Here is a 21,832-nt window from a genome sequence, read left to right as displayed (position 1 = left end):
TTTACTGAGACAGGAAAACACATTCCACACGAGCAGCAGGAAGGGGCTTAGATATTTGCTGACTAGCAATTACATCCCCATGTGTATAACGCATTCGTACCTCAGAAGAGTCAGGTTCCGAAGCAGCCACTCGCAGAAGCTGGTGTTCAGGGAGCAGGGGGCTGGGATGGTGTCACTCTGTGAACTTGGACTCGATCCTCTGACGCAGGTGAAGACTGGACGTTTCAACCTGCTGAAATCTGCAGAACACCCCAGGGTACTCCTGTCGGCACCTCCAAAGCCACAAAGCTTTACTTGTAAGACAAGCTGGTTGAAAATCAAATCTCTATGAAATTTGAAGTCTCCCTACAACCGCGAATCCCACTACCATCAGTGTTACTCAAACAGCCCCACCTTGCAATGCACATAATAATTTTGAGACTATTATTCATAATCATTTCAGTTCTCTCTTTGCTGTCACTGCCTTTTCTCATTTGTAAATCATACGAAATTACAGGATATGGTTAACATTGTCGGGAAGAAATTAGCCCAAATCCACGATCATGTATGAAAATGTTCCTGCAGAAATGAATGGGGTGCAAACCCCACTCTGTCCAGGGAAGGCCAGCGCAGGGCACCGAGTTCTCCGTCCTCGTCACCGCATCATTGGGAGATGCTTCTCCCGCCCACAGTGGCCAAGACAGTAATTAAACCCGGGACTGCACCGTCCCACAGGCTGACGGCTCGGTTTCATTGTCACTAGCGAGGGCCACTGTAGCAATCAGCCGTCTGCTCTCTAACTGCTGTCAGAAACGAAAGCTGAGTTCAGTCATTCCAAAACAAAACCCAACACTTTTTGGTGTGAACCCTTCAATATTTAATTAGACTGTACCTGGTAACCCCACCTAGAAGGCCACCGGGTTCTGCCCCAGGGACACCTGTCCCCGCCACCCACCTGGACGGCTGTGCGGCTCGTCTGCCTTCACACGTTCGCACTCACACTGCCACCCTCTCGGTTGGCTCATTTTGTCCTTAAATGCCTTTATTTTGAAGGAAACCTTCTATCACAGTGAAGTTACAGGTTTGATGACCTAGTTGTATCCCTTACACTACTTTTAAACATAAAATTATTTATTTGAGTAAAACTACAATCGTTCCCATCCCTCAAAACCATGTCGTGTGCCTCCCCAAGCTGGGCGCTCCAAGCCCCACCCTGAGGAAAAGAAACTGTGCCTTAAACATACACCCTAGTCTATGCCATAGGGACAGTGTCCTCGGGTCCCGCCAGGCCACCAGCGGGCCTCTCACAGAAGTGCTGTGGGGACCCCGTCCTGGGCTCCAACCCAGGGTGCTGTCAGCAGGAGAAGGGGACTGTGCTCGGTCCCCTCAGCCAAGCCAGGAGGCCGAGCCGCTCCCCGGGGTGGGGGAAAGCAGTGCTGCCCAATTAACTGGACAGCTTCTCTCTGGGGACACGGTGTTTGACGTTGTTCATTGTCTATTCACTTGTGTGTTTCTCTCTTTGGTTCCCACTTGGAAACTTAGCGCCGAGTGTCTCCGTCCGCCTATCGACCCCCTTCCTTTTGCTCTGTATTTGTGTGTTCTTATCTCGCACAACAGAGACCTCTGAGAAGCATGTCGGTCTCGGGGAAACACAAGTAAGAAAGCAAACAAACAAATGCACAAATGGTAAGTACAAAAACCAAACCAAAAGAATGTGCCTTAAAACCATTGTGTTCTGACGTGCCGCCCATCGTTACAGGACTTTTGTTGTCTTCCTGCCCACACATCGTCGTTTTTCTGTGTTTCTGCTGGTGATTCTTGTAGCGTCTCACCTCACCTGGCACAGAAAGATGCTGTTTCCTGGTTTCTAACTCCTGGGCGGGGCGGAGTGTTCAGTTTTGCTGGATCCTCTGGGCTTGCGTTTGTACCTCCAAACTCCCACCCGTCGGCCGTCTTCCTTTCACAGCTCTACCGTTATTTTCAAACTGAGCTGTGCTGATACCACGCTCCTGAGCCCCATCCAGGGGACAATATCGGGGCATTTGTCTGAGGAAGGAGTCGCTATGGAGACAGCGTACCCCGTGTCCTTTCTGTGCTGAGTAAAACAGACACAGACGTAGGTGACGAGTTTCCAAAGCCGCAGAGTTTGCAGAGGGCGAGAGGAGAGGAGAAGCGTTTGCAAGACGACTCCAACCAGGACATACACACATTCACTCCCCTGAGACGTTCCCAGACCCAGCACGAGGGGGTGGAGCGGGTCGGCCAGTTTGGAACGACAACATGGTAAGAGAGATGCTTCAGCGTTGACACGACCACCCAGCCCCAGAGTATAAAGGCAGCATGTTTACTGGGGCCAGTTGTGAAGTCCCTGAAAATAGTGACCACATGGGCGCGAGTTCAAAGGGGACCAGTGATGGGGTTCACAGAAATGATCGGTAATCGGTTCATTCGTTGAATAATATTCTGCCGACACCTGCTACATGCCAGGATGACACACGTATTTAAATTGAGACGTGTGTTCTCTGCAGCCGTCTCCGCTGTTTGTGGGGCAGACGGAGAACAGCAGAGGGAGACAGGGGACTGTGTGACGAAAGGGGGCAGGGGGCACGTTTGCCTCTTGGCAGCATCTGCACACAGCTCTCGGTTCTTCGTAAGCTCCGAGCTCTCCCTGCAGTACAAATCCCACCTCTGTGCACTTACGGCTCTGGCAGGGTGGCTGGGCTGGGTGCCCCCCGTCCTGGGTCCTGGGTGGGTTTCTGTGGCTGTGCCTCATCAGTGACACGTGACATGGCTTCGTTTATTAAATACTGGATGTGGGAACAGAAAATGGGATAATTCATTTTGGGGGAGGGCTTTTATTTCCTAAAAACTGTGCAGAAAAACAGCCGGTAGTAATTGCAGGCCTCACCCCAGTCCGATGGCAGAAAAGGGAGAGGTGCTTTCCAGCCATAAAGGGGGTGTGATCCCATGACAGGCCCTGTGAGAAATGAAAAGCAAGGAGGCACCGTTGTTTATTAACAAGCCGGTCCCAGGGCTGTGTGGAAGCAGGAGGCTGGCTGCCTGTGGCTGCCTCCCCCATCGCGCCCGGCCCCACAGGGCATCTGGTAAACCACCACCATCCGCCCCTGCTTACGAGGCAGGGCAAGGGCTGTGCTTGCCTTCGGCTGGCCACAGACCCGATTCCTGAAGTGGGCGGTCATCGATCACGCACGTGTGTGCCTGGGGTCTCACGCACCCTTTCTAGCGCGCACATGCAAAAGGACTGGCCCGCGTTTCATTGCAGCTGCCAAACCCCGAACATTGGATTTATTACCTGTGTGTTTTGAAACTTTCTTAGGAGTTTGGGAAAAAATTCTGTTTTGAAATAATAGAAAATATGTATATTGGCCTCTGCCCCTGGTTCCCAGCACAGAGCTCCTAAAACCCCTGTGAATTCCTAAGTGATCAGAGCAGAGCAGAGTCTTTTGTTCTAATATTTAGTCTTTGACCTCAGGTCCTCACACAGAGCTCCAAAAACCATGGGATTTCCCAGGTGACGGGAGTGTCTGTTGTTCTAATGAGGCAGCTCTGGGTGGCCCCTGGGTGGGGGCTGGTCATGAGAAAGACCCAGCCGTGATTTGAAGGTGGAGCTGTTGAGAAGGGAGAAGAGCTGGAAAGTGAGCTGATCAGGCCTACATGATGAAGCCCCATGAGAATCCCAAAGTACGGGGTTCAGAAGCTTCCTGGTTGCTGAACACATGCACCTGCTGGAAGGTGACAGGGACAGAAACACCTGCACTCGGGGGCCCCACATCTCCCCTGCGGACCTCCTCACCTGGCTCATCCTTTATTATGTCCTTTAATAGCTGGGAAACATAAGTGTTTCCCTGAGTCCTGTGAGCTGTTCTAGCAAATAGCGAAATCCCAGGGGGGAAGGAACCTCTAACCTTTAACCAAACCAGACAGACGCAGGGGGTGAGCTGGGACCTGCTACTTGCAGTTGGCACCTGAGCTGGGGGGCAGCCTTGTAGGGCCGAGCCCGAAACCTGTGGGCTCGACGCCACCTCTTGGTAGATAGCGTCAGAATGGAGTTGAATTGAAGGACTCCCAGCTGGTGCCGCAGGATTGTGTGGTGGGGGGAGGCCCGCACACCTGGTGTCAGAAGTGTGAGTGTGCTGGAGTGTGAGAGTAAAGAGACACACAGGAGGAAGAGTGACTCTGTCTGAACATCTCTGTTTCCCACCAACTACCAACCGGCCCATATGTTTATAACCATGCATGCTGACTGTCATTTCAAATGCAGAAATGTGCACACAGCCCAGCTGGTAGCATCGAGGTTGGAAAGGGGAAGAGCCGCTCACGTGGTTGGCGTGGCCTTTCCCAGCTGGAGCCAGCAAGTTGCCAAACCAAAACACATTTTCCAGAAATACCCGAAGGCTTGATTTTCACATTTGCTGGCATGATATTGTTTAAATATTCAAAAATGTCAATTAGCTTGAGTTGCTTTTTTCTGAAATATAATTCACACATTATATTTAATATAATAGTATACTATTAAAAAGTATGCAGTTCAGTGGTTTTTTTCAGTTTTGATTACTGTAGCTTCTTAGTAAGTTTAGAAATTAGGAGGTTTGAGACCTCCAACCATGTTCTTCTTTGTCAAGAGTAGACTATTCTGCATCATTTGAATTTTTATAGACATTTTTGAATCGGCTTACCTATTTCTTCAAAGAAACCAGCTGAGATTTGACAGAAATTGCATTGAATCAATTGGGGAAATTTAGTTTCATTGATTTTTCTCCACTCCAAAAATTTCCTACTTGGTGTAGTTCCCCTCTAATATTATGACCTTCCTTTTGCTTATTTTGGTTGTAACTTAATCTTAAAGTGGGAGATTGGGACATTGATTTGAGGCCTTTCTTCTTTTTAATAAAGGCTTTTACAGCTATAAATTTCCCTCTTAAGACTGCTTTAGCTGTCCGACTTCAGCTGCCTTCTTTGAAGACGTGGACAAGCTGCATCCCAGTAGTTTTAGTATGTTAAGTTTTTGCTTTCGTTTATCTTAAAATATTTTCTGATTTCATTTATGATTCCTTTCCCAAATTTCCTTATGTTATTGATTTCCCATTTTCTTCCATTGTGGTAGGAAAACATACTTTATGTGATTCTAAACTTATTAACATACTCAGGCTTGTTTTATGGACCAGCATAGGCTCTATACTGGAGAATGTTCCATGTGCACTGGAAAAAATGTGTATCTGTATATTCTGTTGTTGAGAGGAGTGTTGTACAGATGTCTAGAGATCCAGCTCAAGTCTTGTATTTCCTGTTGATCTTCCATCTAGTTATTCTATGCACTTTTGAAAGTGGGATGTTAAAGTCTCCTACTGTGCTTGCTGAATTGTCTATTTCTCTGTTCAATTTTGTCTGTTTGTGCTACATGTATTCTAGGACTCTTTTTAAATGTAAGCGTGTTCATAATTGTGATATATGCTAGATGGATTCACTCTTAGCCTTAAAAACTGTAGTTCTTTGTGTCTAGAAACAATTTCCCTTTAAATTGTATTTTACTTGATATTAGCATAGCCAGTTCAGCTCTCTTCTGTTTACTGTTGCATGGTATAAATTATTCTCTCCTTTCACTTTCAGTCTATTTGTATCTCTGTATAAAGTGTCTGTTTGTATAAAGAGTATCTCCTTTAAACAGCATATAGTTTTCCTTTTGCCATTTTTTCTCTATGTCTGATGTCATTTTTTTTTTCTATTCTTTTATTCCTGCCTTCTTTTGTGTTAAATATTTCTAGCAGACCATTTTAATTTCCCTGTCATTTCTCTCACTGTTTTGTTCTGAGTTATTTTCTTAGTTGTTGCCCTGAGGATTATAATTAATATCTTGATTTATGTGAATTTAGTTCAGAATGGCACCAGGTTAATTTCACTATTATTAAAAAGTCTGTGCTCCTATAAGGTGCCTTCCGTCCCCCCTCCTTTGTGCTTTTACTGTCATATTCATTACATCTGTATACACTGATTTATAGTACTGTATAATTATTTATAAACAATGATTTACTATTGTTGCTTCATTGATTATCTTTCAAATCAGATAAGAGATAAAAGTGTTACAAACAAAGAAAATTACACTTATACTGTCTTTTATATTTACCGATGTGTTTCCCTTTACTGGTTCTCATGATTTCTTCATGTGGATTTGAATTACTGTCTAGCGTCCTTTCACTCACACTGAAAACTCCCTTTAGTATGTCTTTTAGGAATGGTCTGATAGTGATAACCTCCCTCGTTGTTTTGTGTTTTTCTTCAATCTTGGGACGGCTTAATTTCTCCTTCATTTGTACAGGATAGTTTTGGTGTGGAATCCTTGGTGGACAGTTTTATTCCCTCAGCACTTGGTCTCACCCACTGCCTCCTGGCGTCCCAAGTTTCTGATGAGAAATGAGCAGTAAACCCACTGAGAGTCTTATACGTTACTAGTCACTTCCCTCCTGCTGTTTTCAGGATTCCCTCTTTGTCTTTGACTTTCGACAGTTTGATTATGAAGCGTCTTGGTGTAGACCTGAGTTTTTCTGACTTGGATTTCACTGAACTTCCTGTGGATTCATGTTTTATCAGATTTGAGGGGTGTTTAGTCATTATTTCTTCAGATATTCTTTCTGACCCTTTCTCTCTCTCCTCTCCTGGATTTTCATTAGCACATGTTGGCTTGTGTCATGATGTGCCACAGGTCCCCGAGTCTTTGTTCATTTCTCTTCATTCATTGGTTTCCTTTTTTCTTGTTTTCCCCTCAAACTGGACGATCCCCATGGCCGTACCACCAAGTTTGCTAATTCTGCTCTCTGCCTGCTCAGACACACTGCTGAGCCTAGTTTCTGTGCCTTTATTGCTGTTATTTACTAGATGAGACATGATTCTCATACTCACCTTTAGTTTCTGGATGTCATGTCTTTGGACATATTTGAAACAGTTGATGTAAAGTCTTTGCCTAGTAAGTCCAGTGCCTGGGCGTCCTCGGGGACAGTTCCTATTGATGACCTTTTTTCTGTGTATGGGCCATACTTCTCGCTGCTTTGCAAGTCTCATCACTTTTGTTGAAAACCGGACATTTTAAATATAAAATGCCAACTCTGAAAATCAGATTCTTCCCCCTCCCTGGGGTTTGCTGTCATTGTTGTTTGTTTGTTTGTTTGTTTAATGCTGCTGTAATCGTTCCTTTAGTGATGATTGGACTGAGTTTCTTAAGTACCTGGACACTGTAAATCTCCCAGTCTTTGCCTAGGTGTCCCCTATGCATGTGGGACATGCCATCCACATTCAGCCAAATAGCTTACGCTCTGCCTTAGCCCTCACCTCCTGCATGTGCAGACCTTCAAGGTGATGCAGGGGTGAAAGGTCAGGGCCTTCTCAGGTCTTTCTTGAACCCTGCCCCGTGCATGCAACCAGCCCTACACATGCAGGTACCTTTTAGATTCCCAGGGATATGTTAGAAGTTTCACAACCCCAGTGGACATCTCATCCCTCAGATGTTCCTCGTGAAGTTTTAATGTTTGTCCCAACTGCATCCACCGTCTCAGGTAGCTGCCCAGTTAAATAATTTCCTCTAATTGCTTTTGACAAACCCTTTCAGGGAAAAGGCTTTTTTTGCATTGTGCAAGCTCTGAGTCAGGTTAAATAAAGAAAACGGTGCAAGTGGGGTCCTCCGGGGAACCAGCAGACAGGTCAAATTATGAGAATCTTCAACAGATACGGTTTGGAAGGGGCCCCACCCTGGTCTGCCCCCTCCAGTCAGTGACAGGCTGCTGGGTTTCACTGGAAGTGGAAGCTGTTGGGGTTTTTTTTTAGTTAAAAAAAAAAACTGTGGAGCTGCAGAAAGGAGTGTGAAAATAGTGCAAAATAGAATGCTGCAAACTTACTCTTCGTTCTGAGATTCAGCTGTTTTTATTGAATAAATGTTCTCCAGATTGCTGCAAACATTTGGTTCATTTCAAGGTTCTGAAAAAGTTGCTTTTGAAAGGTTTTGCCAGTTTTCTCATTGCTTTAGGGAAGAGAGAATTTGGGAGGTCAGCACCCCACCATTGTCACTGACCTCACTCAGGGTGATTTTTACTGTCCCCTCATCCCCAGGAAGGTGAGGGTCCGTCTCAAGGGAGGCCCTCAGCAAATATGCATGGACAGGCCGAGTCCCAAGCTTGGGCAAGCCTTGGGTCTCATCCCCCTCTGCACAACTTTCGTGGCCCACCTGGGGTGTCCCCACCAGCTGGGGTTCCCATGGACCATGCATTGTGCTATGGGACCTGTGCCAGACGTGAGAGTCTGCTGTGCAGCCTGGAGAACTGGCCTCCAGAGGCAACCTCATCCGACCTGACCACACTGACAGCCTGGTCTTGCACTCCACCAGCCACAGCTGTGAGAAATATTTTGTTGTTTTCACACCCCGCAGCCTGTGGTGTTCTGTTCTGGCTGCCCGAGCCGACGGGTGCAGCGCTCAGCTAGTGCGGCCGGCCCTACAGATGCCGCACTCGCCATTTCGTACAATCACCTAAGCCAATTACTTAGAATAAATCTCTTTTATGTATCAGCATCCTACTGGTTCTGCCCCTCTGGAGAAGCCTGGTGCACGGGGCATAATGAATTCTGTCACAGCTGCATCTCTCAGGACTGTTGTGGGACTGTGAAGTCATGAAGGTGGAAGTCTTTGCAAATCACAAAGAACGAGCCAGAAGTTAGGGGCGATTTTCTCCATTTAGAGTTGACTCTTTTTCTCCAGTATTGCACTGGTTTTAGCCGCTGTCGTTCCCCAACCAGGGTGAGAGGTTCGCGTCTGTTGCTGTGACCCCTGGAGGGGCCAGGTTCTCCCGAGGGCATCAGGGGTCCTGGCCAGCAGCTGACTGATGCCCGTGTGACCTTGGCCACAGGCCATGCATCAGGCCTGTCTGATGATAAGTCAGCTGGTGTCCTCATTAGCACAGGAGCTTCAATCTCAGCTTCTTAATAACTTGATCTGACCAAATAATTAAGGGCCACAAGTTGCCAACCGTAGAGACTTCAGAGGCTCCTTGCAGACATTAGAGATGAAATTTCACCTGATTTCAATTTTACTTAGCAGACACTCACCAAGTCTCGCTGTGCTCCTGCTGGGGATGTGAGGGAGGTGGGAGGGAAGATGAATCCAACTGGCTTCTGCCCTCAGAGGAGCTGAGGCTGCTGGGTAGGGAGATGAGCCAGAAACAGAGCGGGAATGGGCTGCTCCCTGCAGGGACACAGGCTGACCACCTGCCTTCCCATGGTTGCGTTTCCTTCTCGCCAACATGTGAACACCAGAGTGACTCCCAGGACAGACGGCAGGACACTCGGGGTCAAAGGAGCAGCATCTGGGGATGGGACTGTGTCTCTCCTTGGTCAGGGCAGGAGCAAGATGGGGTCCCTTGAGAGAGAGCCCCACTGCCAGCAGCCGTCCAGCAAAACACAATCCCAGCTGCAGAGTCATGTGTGTTTGTAGAAATATGAAGTGGGGAACATAATTGCAGCTGAAAACTCCCTGGTTTAAAAATAATCATAGGAGCTTGCCTGCTTCTAGAAAACTCTGTGTGTCTGTGTGTGTGTATGTGTGTGTGTGTGTGTGTGTGTGTGTGTGTGTGCGCGCGCACATGCACCCCAGGGCTAGAAATACCCAAATCTGTGGCATTATGGAATCGCAAATCACCACTCCACACCCACAGGAGGGCCGAAATGCAGAGCACTGACGACACCAAGTGCTGGGAGGACGTGGGGCAGCAGGAGCCTCAGTCAGTGCTGGTGGGGACGCACAGTGTGGCAGCCACCGGGGAGGACAGTGTGACAGCCACTGGGGAGGACAGTGTGGCAGCCACTGGGGAGGACAGTGTGACAGCCACCGGGGAGGACAGTGTGACAGCCACTGGGGAGGACAGTGTGGCAGCCACTGGGGAGGACAGTGTGACAGCCACTGGGGAGGACAGTGTGGCAGCCACTGGGGACGCGCAGTGTGGCAGCCACTGGGGAGGACAGTGTCGCGGTTTCTAATGAACTAGACGCACTCACACCACACAGTCCAGCAGTCGTGCTCCTTGGTATCTGCTCCAATGAGTTGAAAACTCATATCCACACAAAAGCTTGTACCCGGATGTTTATAGTAACTTTATTCTTAATCATGGAAACGTGGAAGAAACCAAGTGCCCTTCAGTAGGTGATGGATAAACCACCTGATCCATCCAGACAATGGAGTATTAGTCAGAGCTAAAAAGAAATGAGCTAACAGCATGAAAGGACACGGAGGGACCGCAAATGCATGTCACTAAGTGAAAGAAGCCAGTCTGACCAGGCCACACACTGTGAGTCCAACTCTAGACCTTCTGGAAAAGGCAGAACTATGGGGACAGTAAAAGGATCAGTGGTTGTCAGGGGTCGGGGGAGGGGTGAACTGGCAGAGCTCAGAGGCTTTTTAGGGCAGTGACACTTCTCTGTGTGACACTATAATGACGGATACGTGTCATTATGCATTTGTCCAAACCCACAGAATGTCCAACCCCAAGAGTGAGTGATCCCTGATGTAAACTAAGAGCTTTGGGTGACAATGACGTGCCCGTGTAGGTTTATCAGCTGTAACAAATGTCCCATCTGGTGGGGGTGCCGGTTCTGGGGGGCGGGGGGCTATGGGAACTCTGTGCCTTCAGCTCAGTTTTGCTGTGAACCTGGAACTGCTCAGAATATTTGTAAAATAGGGGAAGAAGGAGGCAGAGAGGAGGGCAAGAGCTGTGATGGGCGACGGGCTCCGCGGCCACCTGGCTTTGAAGATGGAGGAGGGGACCCTTTCTTCGTGTTCATGCTTTTTTTCACTTGATGGTGTATCGTGGGGAGCATCCTCTGTCCTTCTCTGTCATAGCTGGAGTGTCACCAGTGTGTTTACCCAACACCCATAGATGGGCAATTAGGCCTCTTACGTTGTTTAAATTGCAGACGACACTGAGGTAACACCAGGCACCTGATTGCTGTGTCCCTCGTCCCTCTGTCATTTTCTGTCCCAGCGCAGTCTCACCCTGTAATTCTTTAACGCTGCATGAAATTCCAGAAGACTCCATCAGGGGGTCACGCATGTGTCAGGATCGGGTTGCTTGGGGACTCTGACTGTTAATCACCTCATGCAAATGTGGATCCCACCCCGCTTCTCCTCAGCCCCAGGGCTTGGCAGTTGCAGCTCAGGTCAGGGCCACCTCCGCTTCGCCCCCTCCCGCCGGGCTGGGCAGCCCGTCGCCCCCAGCGGGCCCCGCCAAATCCAGCTGGACACAGGGGACCAGGTGTCCAGGAGTGGCGTGTGTAGAAGCAGCCATTCAATCAGAGAAGAAAAACATGCATTTTCTCTCTGTCTCAGCCGATTTGGAAAGTGGGAAAGTTGATTTCAAGGGGGCCTTGGGGAAATAAGAGGAAACAGGTTTTGGAATAACTGTGGGGAGGGAGTAATTACGCTCCAAGACAACAGCGTCCTCAGAAGGAAAGACACTCATCAGCTCAGGACCTTCGGGGGCAGGGAAGCAGGCTGGGAGGGGCTGCAAGTGTGTCATGTCCCGTAAGGCCCAGAGGACATGTCCTTCCCTGCCCTGAGCAGACAGCCCCGGGCAAGGGTGCACGCTGGATGCAGAACTGGGCCGGCCAGCCATCACTGTAGGATCCCATCAGCCCGAAGGGTTCCCTGTGACACTAGATCGCCCCCAGGGTGTCTGAGCCCAGGTGGTGCAGCCATGCTGGACCTGGGACCCCAGGCCGTGCTGGACCGGGGTCCCCAGGCTGTGCTTGACCCGGAACCCCAGGCCGTGCTGGACCTGAGACCCCAGGCCGTGCTGGACCAGCAACCCTAGGCTGATGCCAGCCTCCCCAAATCCCAGGGAGCACCGAGGCACAAAGGGGGCTGCTGCTGTCACTCTGGTCATGGCTCACATACGTGCTTTCCTGTGGGGGCCAGGTGTCAGGGGGCGGGGTTCCCGGCGTTTTGTGCTCCTCTTCCCAGATGCCGGTATAAACTTCCACCTCATGTGACTGTGAGCTGCTTCTCCTGCCGAGTGGGTCAAGCACGGCCCACGGTGGTGCTGGCCCCCAGGTGGACGCCCAGGAGCAGGGGCTGCTTCGGTGTCCTGTCCCTGGGGACTCAGTGGTTCAGGATCCCAAAGTTTAACCACAATCCCCAGGCAGCAGAGCCCAGGACACCGGCGTGTGTGGTTCCTTCTGGGGACAGGACAGGCTCCTGAGAAGAGGATAGACGAGTGTTTTCCAGTGGGTTGTCCTTGGCCAAGAGGATGTTGTTCCAAAGAAAAGAATTTGGGGTCATTTGAGTTTGGCAAACGTGTGGTTACACAGCTTCCCTGGGCTCATATCCCGCAGGATTTGTCTGACCCTCTTACGTGTCAGTGAACAGTGTGAACTGTGTCCACACGGGTGGATATGAGCCCTGACTGCCACATGGCCGTGATAGGGGCCAGAAGGGTCTCTGGGGGACAAAGTCAGGTGACGGTCGCAGTCGTTCCCCTGAGGTAGTCGTGCTGAGGTAGATGCAGGGGCAGTAACCACCCTGTGCAGAGGGCACCGTAGGCAGGTGCTCGGAATGCCAGAGGGGCCAGGTGGGACCACCTGGGCCAGGTGTGCTGCAGAGGCCCTTGGAGGAAGTGAGGCAGGAGCCCAACCAGGTGGCCTGAGAGCAGGACAGCAAGGACATTGCAAGCAGAAGAGCAGCTGGAGGAGAGGTGAGAGGGCAGGACCTCAGAGACCCTGGAGGGAGCCTCAGTCCCGGCTGCTGGTCTGCAGGGTCCTCGGAGGGGACGTGGGCTGAGGACCTTGGTGCCGTGTCCGTGAGGGACGGAGCATCTTTATTGAAAAACTGACACAGCTGGGCCTGTGCTCCTGCAGGACAGTCCCGATGGTGCCCACGCAGCTCGGCTGGACAGGCTCCTTCATCCGCCTCTGCGTGTCCTATTACCCACGCCAGACAGCATCCACCTTTAAGGAGAAAATGCACAGGAAGCTTCGGGCAAACCCTGCCCCTCCCGTCGAGCTTGTACGGGAGGGGGGAGGGGCCGACCACTGCCCTGGGGCGGCCGCCCCCGTGGCACTGCAGCAAAGGCCAGCAGAGCCACTGTCCTTCCGGGGACTCGGCAGCCACAGCTCCAGGGCCGGGGCCTGCGGGTTCCCACAAACAAGGCCACATGCAGGGGACGCTGGTGGCCCTTGAGGGACAGGCTGTTCCCAGGCAGACTCACAGGTTCCCTCAGACATACTGGAAGGGGCGTTTGCAGGGAGTTTTAAACCCTCCCCAACTGATCCACTGACTTATTTCTATGAATTCTGCAGGTAGTAATTAACTCACTAATTACAAGACAAACGTTCAGTCCCCCCTCACAGGTGCCAGCAGTCTAAGGCACTTAGACAAACATACGTAAGCGTCCTGCCCCAGGATGCAGTGCAGGGGAAGGGGCGGGCACCTAGAGCGATGACCCTGGCACAGGGCAGGCGGGGGGCAGCAGGGCAGCAGGGTGCTGGAGGGGCTTTGGGACAGGCCAGCTCGTGGGCCTGCCTCCTTTCGGGGGCCGGGTGGCAGCCGCCCCCGCTGCGCCTGCTCCCCTCCAGCTGCTGGCTGTGCCTGAAGCAGCTTATTAAAGTTTCAGACCTGCTGGGCTACCTAGAGCTGTGTCTGTTCTATTTTTAATGTCTTCAGCTTATCAAACCTGCATAAGCCAACGCGCCCACACTTAGAGGTCTGTCTTGTAGCAATTTGTAATTTTTCCTGTTAATTTCACAACGATAGATGGAGAGTGGACAGGAATTGGTTGAACTGAATGAACTTTCAAATTAACAGCTCTCTGTGCTGGGGGGAAGGCTGGACTCAGGCAGGATTTGGCCAGGAGCGCTTCGCCCGACAGGCTTCCTGCCAGGGGTTAAAGACGAGGAGACCCGTACAAAGGAGGCTTTAACTGGCCTGGGCAGTGTCCTCCCGGCCCTGCCAAGGCCTGCAAATCCAATTAGAGGAGAGTCCTGTGCCCTGGGGGTGGCATCCGATTGCGTGAGACCAGGCTGCCTGGGGCTTTCTGGAGCAGTCTGACCTCCTGATGGGGACACTGTCCCCCAGAGGCCCGGGGGGGGGGGATGCTTCCCAAGGGTGCTGGGGACAAGGGCCAGCCCCTGAGCCCAGGGAGCACAACCAGCAGATGAGCCGCGATTGGCCGGAGCCTCCAGGCAGCTCCTTGGGAGGACTGGGGGGCAGAAAAGTCACAAACCCAAGTGTCAGAAGTGGAGACATCAACCTCCCAGACTGCCTCGTGGCGTCATGACGTGTCGCTCCTGCCAATGTGTGCGCACGGGATTCCCATGGAATACAGGGGTGCCTTGGGGAGGCCAGTGAGGGGCAAGCTGGTGTGTCGGAGTTGGGAGTGTTTGTGGAGAGCTAACAGCGTGGGCTGGGGCCCACTGGGGTTCTCCCGAGAAACAGAACCTTGAGGGTGTGACTGTACATGCACCCGTACCCCTAGATGCGTATTTCTAATGTGCATCCGTAAATAAGCGTGTCTTGTGTGTAAATATATGAGCTCACCATGGGCATTGGCTCACGTGCCTGAGGCCGAGACACCCCCCACTCGCTGTCTGCAAACCCAAGGCCCAGGAGCAGAGCCCTGAGACAGGAGAAGCCCCCCACCCAGCTCCTCAGCTCTGGGAAAGGCCGCCTCCTGCGCCTTCTCCCTCCCTCCAGGCCCTCGATGGAGGGAGGAAGGCCCCACATGGGGGCGGGCTTCTGCCTCACTGGGTCCTCGCAGGACATGCTGAGCGGCTCCGGAATCATCCTCAGGACACACCCGGGGAAAGGTCAACTGGACAGCTGGGTGCCCAGGGGCCAGTCACGCTAACACATCAAATGGGGCACAGGGGAGACCCCAGGCTGGGAAGTCCCTGTGAGGTCACCGAAGCAGCCCTTGCTAACTGAGTGACAAGTCCCTGAACCCCAGTTTTGTGTAATAGTTGGAACCGTGTCCCGTTCAGTTCAGTCTGAAGCAGTGAATTCAGCTCAACAGCTGGCTTCAGTCCTGTCGCTGGCTCCCCACCCCCGCCCGGAATTCTGTGCTGTGTCCGAGGCTCAGCCAAGTGACCCAGTGAACACATGGGGAATTCAGACCTTTGTTTTTCTTAATTGTATTTCGGCAAAATCACTAGATCTTAACCAATATTCATCTGCTTTGTGTTCTACTGAAAGTAATGAATTAAAGATTTAAATAGCAAAATGTAATTGTATCGAAAGTGTGCACATTGCAAATACATTTTCATAAAAAATGCAAACATTTAAGAGATAAAAATATTGTCTAAATTTTTCAAAAAAGTGATTTCATTCCTCGAAATTAAGAATTGTATATTAAAGAATAAGATATAAATTATAACTAATGAACGTCAAGCATTTAAATGTAAATGATCTCAGTAAGAATAAATCTTATTTTACTTTTTGTGAAAATCAAGTTATCTGGTGTTAAATTTCAATAAAAACAAACCTATTTGCCATTCTAATATTTAATATGTCGACGTACCATGTTTCCCCGAAAATAAGACCTAGCTGGACCATCAGCTCTAATGCATCTTTTGGAGCAAAAATTAATATAAGACCTGGTACTATATTATATTATATTATACCCTATATTATATTATACCCTATATTATATTATATTATATTATATTATATTATATTATATTATATTATATTATACCTGGTCTTATATTAATTTTTGCTCCAAAAGATTCATTAGAGCTGATGGTCCGGCTATGTCTTATCTTCGGGGAAACATGGTTGCTGCTGATGTTAGAAAATCATCCCTGTCTTAGCGGTCACGAGGGGCGGGACTGAGGAGATACTGGTCAAGGGGCACAAAGTTTCAGTCACAATTTCTGGGGCTCTGCTGTCCTGGCCGGACCTGCGCTGCAGCCTGGAACCTGCCAACAGGGTAGATGCTCAGTGTTCTCCAGAGAGAAGTAGAGAGAGAGGTAGGAAGGGAGCCGGGCTTTGAAGCAGGATGGGCTGGGATCCGTTCTTTCCTCCCATCCGGGAGGTCTATTTGGGGAGGAAATGCAGTGAATTAAGAGTGACGTTCCACAGATTGCTACCGTCTTTCCAAGAGGGCTGTGGAGACAGCTGCAGGGTGGCTGTCTCATTAAGAGCTGGGGTGTGTGGACATGAAGGAACGAGGCAGCCAGGTCCCCGACCCCGAGCGAGGGCTCCCTGGGAGGGGGACTCGTCATCCCTGCAGACAGTCGGGAAAGAATCAGGCCGCATGGAGCAAGCAACCTGTTACCACCGGGTGTGGGAGAAAGAAAAGTCTGTTTCAGACAAGGAAGAGGCATGAGCAACGGCGAGTGAGTTGGGTGCAGCCGCGGGAGGGCCATGAGCAGGCAGCGTGTTCAGGAGCACAGACTCCCGGGAGGACGGACCAGGTGGGCCAGGCAGGCTCAAACCAGTGCTCCACCCCTTGGAGGCACTTTGGGGACCGGCTGGTCGCCCATTCCATGGATATGCCACTGCGACTTGGGCTCTGTCCTAGGAACCCAGGCCGAGAGGCAGAAGGGGAGGAGAAGTGTCTTGTCTACCGAGATCCTCAGAGAGCAGGGTCCCAGCACTCAGGGTCCTGTGGCTGCTGGTGGCCTGGGAGGCGCCCCTCAGGCCAGGGGTCATGAGAGCCCTGCCCTCTGCTCGAGGGAGAGCTGGGACACGGGGGCATACCTGGGGCTCTGGGTGCCACGGGAGGGGGGCGAGAAGCCCCTCATAACCTCCAGCTCAGCTGGCCCCGCATGGAGGCAGTTTCCAGCCCCGAGAGGTCAGCTGCATTTCTGGAAGCTCATGATTCCCTTGGTCCCCTCCTTCCCTGACGGAGCCCCTCAGCAGCTCCCAGCCAATGAATCCAGCAGAATCAGGGATCTGTGCAGCTCCCCAGGAATTGCCAGCAGCCGCCAGGCAGATTCTGCGAGAACTGGCCAACAGTGCCCTCTGGTGGCAACTGTCACCTCTGCTGTCGCCAAAGGCTGACTCAGGCCGGGCCTCAGGGTGGACGCTGGTCTGTGAAGGCCTTCTGTCAGTGGTCAGACCTGCGTGAGCAGCGAGGGTGATGGTTTAGCCGCATGTCTGTGTATCCACCAACAGTCTCGTGGGCCCTGTGCCAGCGGCTCCAGCACAGCCTCTCTCTGTGTCTCAGCCTCAGAGGGCCCGGCCCTGGTGTCCTGGGAGCACCCTCAGAATCAGCCTGGTCCAGACAGATGCATTTAGGGAGGGCTTCCTGGAAGAGGCAACACCCACCCTGATGAGAAGGTAGGATGATGATGACATTAGCCGAGCAGACTTGTAAACTGGGGGGACAGAACTGCCTGAACAGAGAGGAACCGGGCAGGGCTCCCAGGGAGAAGGAGCAGAAAGTGCGGGGGAGCGAGCCACTGGAGCGGAGGGGGCCGGTTGCCGAGGGCCGTGGTAGGGGGCATATCATGCCCCAGTGGCGACAATTTTGCAATAAGTACATACATGTATCAAATCAACATGTAATGCACCTCAAATTTACACAACATTAGACACCAACTGTATGTCAATACGGCTGGAAAAAAGTCTCTGCATGGAACATTCTTGGAAATACTTACTGGTGAAACACCATACAGTCTGGAGTTCTCTTAGTAGACAGGTACCATGTGTACTTCTTAGTTTTGACTAAGGTGGGCTCCTCTAGACTCAAACTCCCCAAAAATGCTGCCCCTGGGCGCACCGCCAGGAGGTGGCTCAGGCGTGACCCGCCAAAGCCCTCCCTCGCTGTGCCTCCGTCTCCCCAGCTTTGGTGGCTGAGGAGTGTTTAATAAATGTTTAATAGCAGCGATAAAAGACCAGCTTGGCACAACTGGAGATTTTTGTTCAGGGACCTGGGCTGTGATAAAATGTGTCTTGGCAGAGCTACAGACACGCAGGGCGGCGGGGACCATGGGAAGACCCCCCTCGGCTAATTCAGGGAAGTGGCCCAGGAAGAGGCCTGGGGAGCAACCTGCCGCTGCCCTATTGTTCCTCCTGGGAAGGGGCGGGCCAGCCAGCGGGGCTGACAGCCGCCCCACACTCAGCGAGGGCAGTGCTGTGGCCGCATGGCCCACCATCCTTATCTACCTGTGAGGCTGACAAGAGCTCGTGTGTCACCAGGTGGTTGTGACAACTGCATCATGCAAATGACACAATGCAACGAGAAGGGCTCAGCCTTTGGAGGACCCACTGACTACTGGGTCACCTGTGCTCGGCCAACAGCCGCTGACAGAGTGGATGCTGGGGGCCTTCGGAGGCGCCATGCCCCTTCCTGTCCAGTCTCTCATGTGTCTTTGTCCAATGAGCTGGGCAGCAGCTTGGTCCTGTGAGGTCCGGGGTCCCAGTGAGGGGGGCTGAGATGGGGTCTGCAAACAGCTGTCAGAGACCAGACACCACAGGGGCAGGATAAGTCTTCAGGGGATTATGGCCCAAACAGACCAGGGGCTCAGCACCAGGTCAATTCAGACCTGGAATGTGTGGTGACATCCTGACCACACAGCCATGGGGCTGTGAGCAGGTGGGAGACCTCACCCCCTGGGGCTGGGCCTGGAGACGGGAAGGAGGCTTCCCCGGGACCTGACCCCCACAGGCTGATGGTGCCCCACCACCCGCCCGATGCCACTGCTGCCCCTGCCAGGGACCCGTAATCGCACATCTGCAGGACCCAGGACGGAAACCAACAATGAGAGACGCCCAGTGAAACGGGCCAGCTGCAGGGTGGGAAAAATCCGAACAACGACCCCTGCCCCACCAAAACAAAGCAAAAAAGAATTCCTCGAGGACATGACTTTCTGGTGGGTAAAGTGACTTCCAAAATAAAAACAAAACAAAATAAAATCCGTGTTTAAAAGTGAGGACACAGTGTAGATACCATGCAGTGCGAGCCTCGAGGCAGAAACCAACACACACGACAACATGGAGCGCTTACAAAACAAGGAGGCTGCAAGGGAAGTGCAGAGGTCAAGTACATCATCCACTGGAATTCCAGGAGAGAGGAGAGCAGGGGACAGGCGACGGCTGAATGAGTCATAGCAGCCGTTTCTGTGGAGCGGTTCCAGGGCTCACAGGCTCCCGGCAGGCAGTCATGGCGGGACCCACTCTCGGCTTCCCCAGTAGAATCCCAAATGCAGAGGGTGGGAAAAGGCTGGAGAGCACCAAACGCAGGCCAGGCAAAGAGCGCAGTCAACTCACTGCTCCCGGGCCATGGAGGAAACGGGATGTCCCCCACCCCTGGGCCCTGAGGGAAGGACCCCAAACCCGCCCAGAGAACAGCACATTAGCACACGGCCAGTGCAGACAGGCCAGTTCCACACAGGCAGCAGCTGCTCACTTCTCTGCAGAAAACCTCAGTGAAGGACTAGAGAGAACAGATGAGTCCCTGACGCCTTCAGAAGGGATCCTACGGCTCCTCTGCTCGGACGGCAGCGTAACTCACTGCCGTGTGTCCTTCCAGCAGCAAGAAAGTAACCCTGCGTGTACACACGTGCCCTGTGCGGCCTCCACAGTGACACAAAGTGCAGCACTTAGCTCTCCTCACTTAGAATTCAACGTAGAGAGATTTCTATCGCAGGATAGAAAAAGCTGTCTCGGTGCGTTTCCCGGCCGTGTGGGGTTCAGTGGCATGAATGCGCCGTAATTGATATAATCAGGCTATTGGTGGGCGTTCAGGTTGTTTCTCATAATCACTGCACTCTATTCGCACTGCAGCGAACACCCTTGCTGTCTGCCAGCTCGTCTATGCAGGTATGTGCGTAGGCTAAATAAGCAAATACCATTGCAGCCCAAGTGGGCATTCTAATAATGGTGTGGAAATAAATAGATTTCATGCGATCACAGCACAGTCTGGAAGACCCACGTGGGAAGAGTGAAACGGACTGAAAGGTCTCGTTCATGGAGAAAGTTGTGGTGGGGACCACGAGTCTGTAACGTGTCAGCTCCCTGGGCTGAGGGCAAGGGAATGTCACCGAGGTCAAAGCTATCACCATGTTTTCCACTCGTAGGGAAAAAATCCCCTCAAAGAGAATGCAAATTATAAGGGAACAAATTGCAGCAGAGCTTTCAGATAAAAAATGTAACAAGTGGAAGAAAGGTAGTCAACAACAATTTCATCAAACCTGCAAGACGAGGAGGAGAAACACATAATAAACATAAAGTATGCAGCAACAAGAGTCAGGTGTGTCTCTTGTTACGCTAACGTGATGGGCAGTGGTCCCCAGTAAAGGCCACAACGTTCAGTTCCAATTAACAACAAACCCAAGTGATGCACGACATGAGATGAACAGAGCAAAGCATGGGAACGAGACAGTGTCGGGAATAAAGGAAGGAAACAGGCCAGGAGAATGGGAGCGCCAGCCATGAGCAAGTGCAGCCATGAAGCTCTGCTAATAAAAACACTGGTAGATTATTTTTATACAAAAGTTACTTAAGGTTGAAGTCGTAGGTGGCACAGAGCACGATGGGCCTGCATAGTAGTAACAGGCACAGGTCAGGAAGAAGTTGTGAGCTTCACAGACCGTGTGTGGGGAGGGTGCCAGCCGCACCCTGGCTGCCAGGCAGGGTCCACCAGGAGCTTCCCCGTGCAGCTCAGAGCCCCTGACGGGCTGTGTGTGAAGCATCCGTCCTGTCCTGCAACAGGGCTCTCACCACGTGGGGTCCGGTGAGGACCCTGAATGGCTTCAGGAAGCACGTGACAACTGTGATTCTTACAGAAGGGCCACTAGCCGTGCAAAGGGACTTGGTAAAGTCGGTCAGGGTGACGTCCCTGCCCCTGTTTCATTACAGCGCAGACCTAGTCCATGAGCAAACGGCAGAAGAGACGCAGAGAAGCGTCGGGGAACAACCGCTGAACTTGATCAAACAGATTCGTGACACACAAACGGCCTTCACACCAGCGCAGGACGCAGCATACACGTTAGTGTCCTAAGAACAGAAACTGCCATTCTCCTGCAGAAACCATTTACAAACGTTTGTTATGTGCTTGGCCTCAGCTAAAGCCTTTGAAATAGTAACACGAGAGTTGAAACTTTGCTGCTCATAAAGTCTGATTATAAGATAGTAAAATTAGAAATAACAGAGAGATGACCAAAAATATCTTAAGAGCTGGAAAAATAAGAAATTACTTATAGCTAAGGCTTGGATCAAAGAGACCGTCACAAAAAGAAAGGATAAAGAACTAGGAAGCTTTGAAAAGGAGAACATTTCATCCGAAACCAGCTGGACACAGAAACAGCGCTATTAAAATAAAACGCATGGACTTGAAGCAGCCTCATTATTTTTTTAAGAAAATGAAGATAAAGGAATCGGGAACTCTGCTAAACACATTAGGAACATAACAAAATGAACTCAAAGAAATTAGGAGGAATGAGTTTAATAAACGTGAAAGCTAAAAACAATGACAATAATGAACAAAATAAGTAGAAAACGTGCCTTAATCCAAACTTGACGCTTTGAAGTCAAACCTTTATAAGCTAATTATGGGGAAGAAAAAAGAGATGGGGAGAAAATGGAGTGGGGTAGAGAGAGGGGAGGAGAGACAAACATGAAGAACAACCACATATAAAGGAAAAATTAATATAATTATAAAGTAATACTGTATCTAACTCTGTGGAAACATATTTATAAATTTAGATAAAGAGACAATGCCTGAGAAATGTAAAAAACTGACAAAATGTATCCAAGAAGGGGTGAAATACTTGAATAGGCCAATTACCGTAAAATAAATATATATATGGAGACTAAAGATTTACCATCAAAAAAAAAAAATCACCAGCATTAGATGCATTCAAC

The sequence above is a fragment of the Rhinolophus sinicus genome, chromosome 1 (genome assembly GCF_057876585.1).
Source record: "Rhinolophus sinicus isolate RSI-liver-muscle chromosome 1, RSI-T2T, whole genome shotgun sequence".
NCBI classification, from domain to species: domain Eukaryota; kingdom Metazoa; phylum Chordata; class Mammalia; order Chiroptera; family Rhinolophidae; genus Rhinolophus; species Rhinolophus sinicus.
Note: the sequence above shows the minus strand (reverse complement) of the source record.